Genomic DNA, 10,348 nt, shown 5'->3' with positions numbered 1-10,348 from the left:
ACCATCAGAGAGAGAGGAGGAGGAGGAGGAGGGAGTAGCATACCATCAGAGAGAGAGAAGGAGGAGGAGGAGGGAGTAGTATACCATCAGAGATAGAGGAGGAGGAGGAGGAGGGAGTAGCATACCATCAGAGAGAGAGGAGGAGGAGGAGGAGGGAGGAGCATACCATCAGAGAGAGAGGAGGAGGAGGAGGAGGGAGTAGCATACCATCAGAGAGAGAGTAGTACTGTCTCAGAGGTTGACCACTAGAGGGTGGTAGTGCAGACTACTCTGGGCACGCTTTCATCTGGACGTGAAATTACTGCCCCTTATCACAAAGAAGTTAAAACCTGTTATGGATGATGCGAATTTTCGCAGCTTTTTGTTAAAAATCGCGCAACATTTCAAAGTCCTGCAACTCATGCCAGGAATATTGTATATGCATATGTATAAGTATGTGTGGATAGAAAACACTCTGAAGTTTCTAAAACTGGTTAAATCGGGTCTGTGGCTATAACAGAACGTGTTTAGGAGTAAAAATCCCTGGTAAAACTGTTTACCAAAAACAAAACAAAAATATTCATCCGCCATTCAATCATTTGTTTAAGACGAGAGAAAATATATGCGAATCCCCTGTACACGCCTACAGCTTCCACACGAAGCTGTTTGCTATCGCCATTGCTATCAATATCAGAATCATTTATCCTTGGTTACAACACGAATAGACCCCTCCTTTCTTGAGGTGCACCACAGTATGTTGTGAAACTGAAAAAATGGACGATGATTTCCAGACTTGCTGCTATCGAATACAGATCGCCCCGTGATCAATTTGATACATCATTAACGTTTATTAATACCTAAAGTTGGTTTAGAAAAGTCGTTTGAAGTGATTTGTAAAAGTTTATAGGCGACTTTTGTAATTTTAAAAAGTGACGTTGCGTCTTGTAAATGGACTTTTTGCAGCATCAGACTGGTCTTCAGCAAATGACATTTTGCGTATACAATGACGGATTTAATCGGGAAAAAGACCCAATTGTGATGTTTATGGGACATATAGGAGTGCCAACAAAGAAGCTCGTCCAAGGTAATGAATGTTTTATTATTTTATTTCTGCGTTTTGGGTAGCGCCGGCTACCGCAAAATCTGTTGTTTACGTGTCGTGCTGGTATTTTGGGGGGTGCAAGTGTAACGGATGTGAAACGGCTAGCTTAGTTAGCGTGGGCGCTAAATAACGTTTCAATCAGTGACGTCACTTGCTCTGAGACCTTGAAGTAGTAGTTCCCCTTGCTCTGCAAGGGCCGTGGCTTTTGTGGCGCGATGGGTAACGATGCTTCGAGGGTGACTGTTGATGTGTGCAGAAGGTCCCTGGTTCGCGCCCGGGTATGGGCGAGGGACGGTCTAAATTTGTACTGTTACATTGATGCTGTTGACCCGGATTACTGGTTGCTGCGGAAAAAAGGAGGAAGGTCAAAAGGGGGGTGAGTGTAACGGATGTGAAACGGCTAGCTTAGTTAGCGTGGGTGCTAAATAGCGTTTCAATCAGTGACGTCACTTCCTCTGAGACCTTGAAGTAGTAGTTCCCCTTGCTCTGCAAGGGCCGCGGCTTTTGTGGAGCGATGGGTAACTTCGAGGGTGACTGTTGATGTGTGCAGAAGGTCCCTGGTTCGCGCCCGGGTATGGGCGAGGGACGGTCTAAATTTGTACTGTTACACATGCTATCAGATAATAGCTTCTCATGCTTTCGCCGAAAAGCATTTTAACAAATCTGACTTGGTGGCTAGATTCACAACGAGTGTAGCTTTAATTCAGTACCTTGCATGTGTATTTTAATGAAAGTTTGAGTTTTATCGAGTACTTTACTCAAGTACTATAGGTGGCGCTCTGAAATTTCTGCTGAGCTATCCCTGTGCAGGGACCACCTCCATAAGAATTTTAACTAACCTCGAAACGAGCTTCAATGCCATGCAACACTACTTCCGTGGCCTCCAACTGCTCTTAAATACTAGCAAAACCAAATGCATGCTCTTCAACCATTCGCTGCCTGCACCCGCCCGCCCGACTAGCATCACTACTCTGGACGGATCTGACCTAGAATACGTGGACGACTACAATTACCTAGGTGTCTGGCTAGACTGTAAACTCTCCTTCCAGACTCATATCAAACATCTCCAATCCAAAATTAAATCTAGATTTGGCTTCCTATTTCACAACAAAGCCTCCTTCACTCACTCCGCTAAACTTACCCTAGTAAAACTGACTATCCTACCGATCCTCGACTTCGACGATGTCATCTACAAAATAACTTCTAATACTCTACTCAGCTAATTGGATGCAGTTTATCACAGTGCCATATGTTTTGTTACCAAAGCGCCTTATACCACCCACCACTGCGAACTGTATGCTCTAGTCGGCTGGCCCTCGCTAAATATTCATACATATTCGTCGCCAGACCCACTGGCTCCAGGTCATCTACAAGTTTATGCTAAGTAAAGCTCCTTATCTCAGCTCAATGGTCACAATAACAACACCCGACCGTAGCACGTGCTCCAGCAGGTATATCTCACTGGTCATCCCCAAAGCCAACACCTCCTTTGGCCGCCTTTCCTTCCAGTACTCTGCTGCCAGTGACTGGAACAAATTTCAAAAATCGCTGAACCTGGAGACATTGCCTCACTAACTTAAACATCAGCTATCTGAGCAGCTAACCGATCGCTGCAGCTGTACATAGCCCATCTGTAAATAGCCCATCCAATCTACCTACCTCATCCCCATATTGTTTTTATTTACTTTTCTGCTCTTTTGCACACCAGTATCACTACTTGCACATCATCATCTGCTCATCTATCACTCCAGTGTTAATCTGCTAAATTGTAATTACTTTGGTATTATGGCCGATTTATTGCAATACCTCCTCACTCCATTTGCACACACTGTATATATACTTTATTTTTGTCTACTGTATTATTGACTGTATGTTTGTTTATCCCATGTGTATCTCTGTGTAGTTTTTGTCGCACTGCTTTGCTTTATCTTGGCCAGGTCGCAGTTGTAAATGAGAACTTGTTCTCAACTGGCCTACCTGGTTAAATAAAGGTGAAATAAATCAAATTAAATGAAATCATTACCCTGTTGTAGTCCTCTAGTACTGTCTCAGAGGTTGACCACTTGAGGGTGGTAGTGCTCCATCACATTACCCTGCTGTAGTCCTCTAGTACTGTCTCAGAGGTTGACCACTAGAGGGTGGTAGTGCTCCATCACATTACCCTGCTGTAGTCCTCTAGTACTGTCTCAGAGGTTGACCACTAGAGGGTGGTAGTGCTCCATCACATTACCCTGCTGTAGTCCTCTAGTACTGTCTCAGAGGTTGACCACTAGAGGGTGGTAGTGCTCCATCACATTACCCTGCTGTAGTCCTCTAGTACAGTCTCAGGAAGATTGTGGAGAGAGAGCTGGGCAAGAGCTGTAAGGGAACATCTTGGGTACACTAGGGTACAACATCTAGGGTACACTAGGGCACATATAGGGAACATCTAGGGTACAACACCTATAGTACATCATCTAGGGTACATCTAGGGAACATCTAGGGTACACTAGGGTAAAAGATCTAGGGAACATCTAGGGTACAACATCTATGGTACATCATCTGGGGTACATCTAGGGAACATCTAGGGTACACTAGGGTACAACATCTAGGGTACAACATCTAGGGTACAACATCTAGGGTACAAAAGGGTACATCTAGGGTACATCTAGGGAATAATCCAAATCACTAATCCAAATCTAGGGTACATCTAGGGAATACGATCTAGGGTACAAGATCTAGGGTACAAGATCTAGGGTACAAGATCTAGGGTACAAGATCTTAAACAAAATAAGTGTCTTCCTCTCCTGGTCTCTTCATCTGAACTGATATGAAAGGGGGTTGAAATCTGAACTGATATGAAAGGGGATTGATATCTGAACTGATATGAAAGGGGATTAATATCTGAACTGATATGAAAGGGGATTGATATCTGAACTGATCTGAAAGGGGATTGATATCTGGACTGATATGAAAGGGGATTGATATCTGAACTGATATGAAAGGGGATTGATATCTGAACTGATCTGAAAGGGGATTGATATCTGGGCTGATATGAAAGGGGAATGATATCTGAATTCATCTGAAAGGGGTTTGATATCTGGGCTGATCTGAAAGGGGATTGATATCTGAACTGATATGAAAGGGGATTGATATCTGAACTGATATGAAAGGGGATTGATATCTGAACTGATATGAAAGGGGATTGATATCTGAACTGATATGATAGGGGATTAATATCTGGGCTGATATGAAAGGGGATTGATATCTGAACTGATATGAAAGGAGATTAATATCTGGGCTGATATGAAAGGGGACTGCTATCTGAATTTATCTGAAAGGGGATTGGTATCTTTGTTCAAATGTTGCTGTTTTTGGTTTGGAAATCAGATTTTCTCCTCTTTTTCCTGTACATCCATCCCCCCTTTTGACCTCCCCTCCTTTCCCTTTGAACTATAGTTTTGAACTATAGATGGAATCAGTCAGATTATTTGTTAAATTATTATTAATTTTTAAAAAATTGGTCCAGTTGGTTTCACATTGCCAAAAGTCAAACAAACTAAAATTCATAAAGAAAACCATGTGCCCATGCAAGTGAATTGTTTATTGGACAAAAATCTACACGTTAAATCCATTCATGATTATCATGAAGCGTCACTTGTTTGTCCCAGTCTACATATTACTTTCGCTTTAGTCTTTCAATAACATACGGGAAGAAACAGCGCAATAGTCGCTCCAACTGCAACTTGAATAGTCTATTCAGTAGCCTACAGTATCTCCCTGAGGTAGCCCCCTGGCGTGACCCCTGGCGTGGCCCCCTGGTGTAGCCCCCTGGCATGTCCCCCTGGCGTAGGCCCCTGGCATGGCTCCCTGGCGTAGCCCTCTGGTATGGCCCCCTGGAGTAGCCCCCTGGCATGTCCCCCTGGCGTAGCCCCCTGGTGTAGTCCCCGGGCATGTCCCCCTGGAGTAGCCCCCTGGCATGGCCCCCTGGCATGGTCCCCTGGAGTAGCCCCCTGGCATGTCCCCCTGGCGTAGCCCCCTGGCATGGCCCCCTGGCGTAGCCCCATTGGCATGGCCCCCTGGCGTGGCCCCCTGGCATCGCCACCTGGCGTAGCCCCATTGGCGAAGCCCCCTGGCGTGGCCCCCTGGCGTAGCCCCATTGGAATGGCCCCCTGGCGTGGCCCCCTGGCGTGGCCCCCTGGCGTGGCCCCCTGGCGAAGTCTCCTGGCGTGGCCCCCTGGCGAAGTCTCCTGGCATCGCCACCTGGCGTAGCCCCATTGGCATGGCCCCCTGGCGTGGCCCCCTGGCGTAGCCCCATTGGCATGGCCCCTTGGCGTGGCCCCCTGGCATGGCCCCCTGGAGGAGCCCCCTGGCATGTCCCCCTGGCGTAGCCCCCTGGTGTAGCCCCCTGGCATGTCCCCCTGGAGTAGCCCCCTGGCATGGCCCCCTGGCGTAGCCCCCTGGCATGGCCCCCTGGTGTAGCCCCATTGGCATGGCCCCCTGGCGTGGCCCCCTGGCATCGCCACCTGGCGTAGCCCCATTGGCATGGCCCCCTGGAGTGGCCCCCTGGCATAGCCCCCTGGCGTGGCCCCCTGGCGTGGACCCCTGGCGAAGCCCCCTGGCATCGCCACCTGGCGTAGCCCCATTGGCATGGCCCCCTGAAGTGGCCCCCTGGCATGGCCCCCTGGCGTAGCCCCCTGGCATGGCCCCCTGGCGTGGCCCCCTGGCGTAGCCCCCTGGCATAGCCCCCTGGCATGAACACGTGGCTTTGCCCATTCTCCCCTAATCTGCATGGGATGCACTCAAAAATGCTACTCTCAGAGATCTCAAGATCTGATGTAGTGTGTACGACGGTAACAGCAGACTGATACCATCAGACTGAGACCACCCAGTATAATTGTCCTTCTCCTGTACATGTCCACCCCGCCTCTACTGTCCCCTTCTCCTGTACATGTCCAGCCCCCCTCTACCGTCCCCTTCTCCTGAACATGTCCACCCCCCCTCTACCGTCCCCTTCTCCTGAACATGTCCACCCCCCCTCTACCTTCCCCTTCTCTTGTACATGTCCACCTCTACCGTCCCCTTCTCCTGTACATGTCCACCTCAACCTTCCCCTTCTCCTGTACATGTCCACCTCTACCTTCCCCCTCTCCTGTACATGTCCACCCCCCACCTTCCTCTTGTCCTGTACATGTCCACCCCGCCTCTACCTTCCCCTTCTCCTGAACATGTCCACCCCCCACCTTCCTCTTCACCTGTCCATGTCCACCCCCACCTTCCTCTTCTCCTGTACATGTCCACCCCCACCTTCCTCTTCTCCTGTTCATGTCCACCTCTACCGTCCTCTTCTCCTGTACATGTCCACCCCCCCTTCCTCTTCTCCTGTACATGTCCACCCCCCACCTTCCTCTTCTCCTGTACATGTCCACCTCAACCTTCCCCTTCTCCTGTACATGTCCACCTCTACCTTCCCCCTCTCCTGTACATGTCCACCCCCCACCTTCCTCTTGTCCTGTACATGTCCACCCCGCCTCTTCCTTCCCCTTCTCCTGAACATGTCCACCCCCCACCTTCCTCTTCACCTGTACATGTCCACCCCCACCTTCCTCTTCTCCTGTACATGTCCACCCCCACCTTCCTCTTCTCCTGTTCATGTCCACCTCTACCGTCCTCTTCTCCTGTACATGTCCACCCCCCCTTCCTCTTCTCCTGTACATGTCCACCCCCCACCTTCCTCTTCTCCTGTACATGTCCACCCCCCACCTTCCTCTTCTCCTGTACATGTCCACCCCCCACCTTCCTCTTCTCCTGTACATGTCCACCTCTACCGTCCTCTTCTCCTGTACATGTCCAACCCCCCCTTCCTCTTGTCCTGTACATGTCCACCCCCCACCTTCCTCTTCTCCTGTACATGTTCACCTCCCACGTTCCTCTTCTCCTGTACATGTCCACCCCCACTTCCTCTTCTCCTGTACATGTCCACCCCCTTCTTCTTCTCCTGTACATGTCCACCCCCCCTCTACCGTCCTCTTCTCCTGTACATGACCACCCCCCACCTTCCCCTTCTCCTGTACATGTCCACCCCCCCTCTACTGTCCCCTTCTCCTGTACTTGTTCACCCCCCCTCTACCGTCCTCTTCTCCTGTACATGTCCACCCCCCCTCTACTGTCCCTTTCTGCTGTACATGTCCACCCCCTCTACCGTCCCCTTCTCCTGAACATGTCCACCCCCCACCTTCCCCTTCTCCTGTACATGTCCACCCCCACTTCCTCTTCTCCTGTACATGTCCACCCCCCTTCCTCTTCTCCTGTACATGTCCACCCCGCCCCTACCGTCCTATTCTCCTGTACATGTCCTCCTCTACCGTCCTCTTCTCCTGTACATGTCCACCCCCCCTCTACTGTCCCATTCTCCTGTACAAGTCCACCCCCCCTCTACTGTCCCCTTCTCCTGTACATGTCCACTCCCCCTCTACTGTCCCCTTCTCCTGTACATGTCCACCCCCCCTCTACTGTCCCCTTCTCCTGTACATGTCCACCCCCCCACCTTCCCCTTCTCCTGTACATGTCCACCCCTCCACCTTCCCCTTCTCCTGTACATGTCCACCCCCCACCTTCCCCTTCTCCTGTACATGTCCACCCCCACTTCCTCTTCTCCTGTACATGTCCACCCCCCTTCCTCTTCTCCTGTACATGTCCACCCCGCCCCTACCGTCCTATTCTCCTGTACATGTCCTCCTCTACCGTCCTCTTCTCCTGTACATGTCCACCCCCCCTCTACTGTCCCATTCTCCTGTACAAGTCCACCCCCCCTCTACTGTCCCCTTCTCCTGTACATGTCCACTCCCCCTCTACTGTCCCCTTCTCCTGTACATGTCCACCCCCCCTCTACTGTCCCCTTCTCCTATACATGTCCACCCCCCCTCTACCGTCTCCTTCTCCTGTACATGTCCTCCTCTACCGTCCTCTTCTCCTGTACATGTCCACCCCCCCTCTACTGTCCCATTCTCCTGTACATGTCCACCCCCCCTCTACTGTCCCCTTCTCCTGTACATGTCCACCCCCCCTCTACTGTCCCCTTCTCCTGTACATGTCCACCCCCCCTCTACCGTCTCCTTCTCCTGTACATGTCCTCCTCTACTGTCCCCTTCTCCTGTACATGTCCACCCCCCCACCTTCCCCTTCTCCTGTACATGTCCACCCCTCCACCTTCCCCTTCTCCTGTACATGTCAACCCCCCCACCTTCCCCTTCTCCTGTAAATGTCCACCCCCACCTTCCCCTTCTCCTGTACATGTCCACCCCCCCACCTTCCCCTTCTCCTGTACATGTCCACCCCCCCACCTTCCCCTTCTCCTGTACATGTCCACCCCCCCACCTTCCCCTTCTCCTGTACATGTCCACCCCCCCACCTTACCCTTCTCCTGTACATGTCCACCCCCCCACCTTCCCCTTCTCCTGTACATGTTCACCCCCCCACCTTCCCCTTCTCCTGTACATGTCCACCCCCCACCTTCCCCTTCTCCTGTTCATGTCCACCCCCCCACCTTCCCCTTCTCCTGTACATGTCCACCCCCCACCTTCCCCTTCTCCTGTTCATGTCCACCCCCCCACCTTCCCCTTCTCCTGTACATGTCCACCCCTCCACCTTCCCCTTCTCCTGTACATGTCCACCCCCCCACCTTCCCCTTCTCCTGTACATGTCCACCTCTACCGTCCTCTTCTCCTGTACATGTCCACCCCCTCCCCGCCCACCGTCCGCTTCTCCTGTACATGTCCACCCCCCTCCCACCTTCCTCTTCTCCTGTACATGTCCACCTCAACCTTCCCCTTCTCCTGTACATGTCCACCTCTACCTTCCCCCTCTCCTGTACATGTCCACCCCCCACCTTCCTCTTGTCCTGTACATGTCCACCCCGCCTCTTCCTTCCCCTTCTCCTGAACATGTCCACCCCCCACCTTCCTCTTCACCTGTACATGTCCACCCCCACCTTCCTCTTCTCCTGTACATGTCCACCCCCACCTTCCTCTTCTCCTGTTCATGTCCACCTCTACCGTCCTCTTCTCCTGTACATGTCCACCCCCCCTTCCTCTTCTCCTGTACATGTCCACCCCCCACCTTCCTCTTCTCCTGTACATGTCCACCCCCCACCTTCCTCTTCTCCTGTACATGTCCACCCCCCACCTTCCTCTTCTCCTGTACATGTCCACCTCTACCGTCCTCTTCTCCTGTACATGTCCAACCCCCCCTTCCTCTTGTCCTGTACATGTCCACCCCCCACCTTCCTCTTCTCCTGTACATGTTCACCTCCCACGTTCCTCTTCTCCTGTACATGTCCACCCCCACTTCCTCTTCTCCTGTACATGTCCACCCCCTTCTTCTTCTCCTGTACATGTCCACCCCCCCTCTACCGTCCTCTTCTCCTGTACATGTCCACCCCCCACCTTCCCCTTCTCCTGTACATGTCCACCCCCCCTCTACTGTCCCCTTCTCCTGTACTTGTTCACCCCCCCTCTACCGTCCTCTTCTCCTGTACATGTCCACCCCCCCTCTACTGTCCCTTTCTGCTGTACATGTCCACCCCCTCTACCGTCCCCTTCTCCTGAACATGTCCACCCCCCACCTTCCCCTTCTCCTGTACATGTCCACCCCCACTTCCTCTTCTCCTGTACATGTCCACCCCCCTTCCTCTTCTCCTGTACATGTCCACCCCGCCCCTACCGTCCTATTCTCCTGTACATTTCCTCCTCTACCGTCCTCTTCTCCTGTACATGTCCACCCCCCCTCTACTGTCCCATTCTCCTGTACAAGTCCACCCCCCCTCTACTGTCCCCTTCTCCTGTACATGTCCACTCCCCCTCTACTGTCCCCTTCTCCTGTACATGTCCACCCCCCCTCTACTGTCCCCTTCTCCTGTACATGTCCACGCCCCCACCTTCCCCTTCTCCTGTACATGTCCACCCCTCCACCTTCCCCTTCTCCTGTACATGTCCACCCCCCACCTTCCCCTTCTCCTGTACATGTCCACCCCCACTTCCTCTTCTCCTGTACATGTCCACCCCCCTTCCTCTTCTCCTGTACATGTCCACCCCGCCCCTACCGTCCTATTCTCCTGTACATGTCCTCCTCTACCGTCCTCTTCTCCTGTACATGTCCACCCCCCCTCTACTGTCCCATTCTCCTGTACAAGTCCACCCCCCCTCTACTGTCCCCTTCTCCTGTACATGTCCACTCCCCCTCTACTGTCCCCTTCTCCTGTACATGTCCACCCCCCCTCTACTGTCCCCT

This window comes from Oncorhynchus mykiss, chromosome 18 (genome assembly GCF_013265735.2).
Source record: "Oncorhynchus mykiss isolate Arlee chromosome 18, USDA_OmykA_1.1, whole genome shotgun sequence".
NCBI lineage: Eukaryota > Metazoa > Chordata > Actinopteri > Salmoniformes > Salmonidae > Oncorhynchus > Oncorhynchus mykiss.
The sequence above is the reverse complement of the archived record's forward strand: the minus strand, read 5'-3'. Positions refer to the sequence as shown.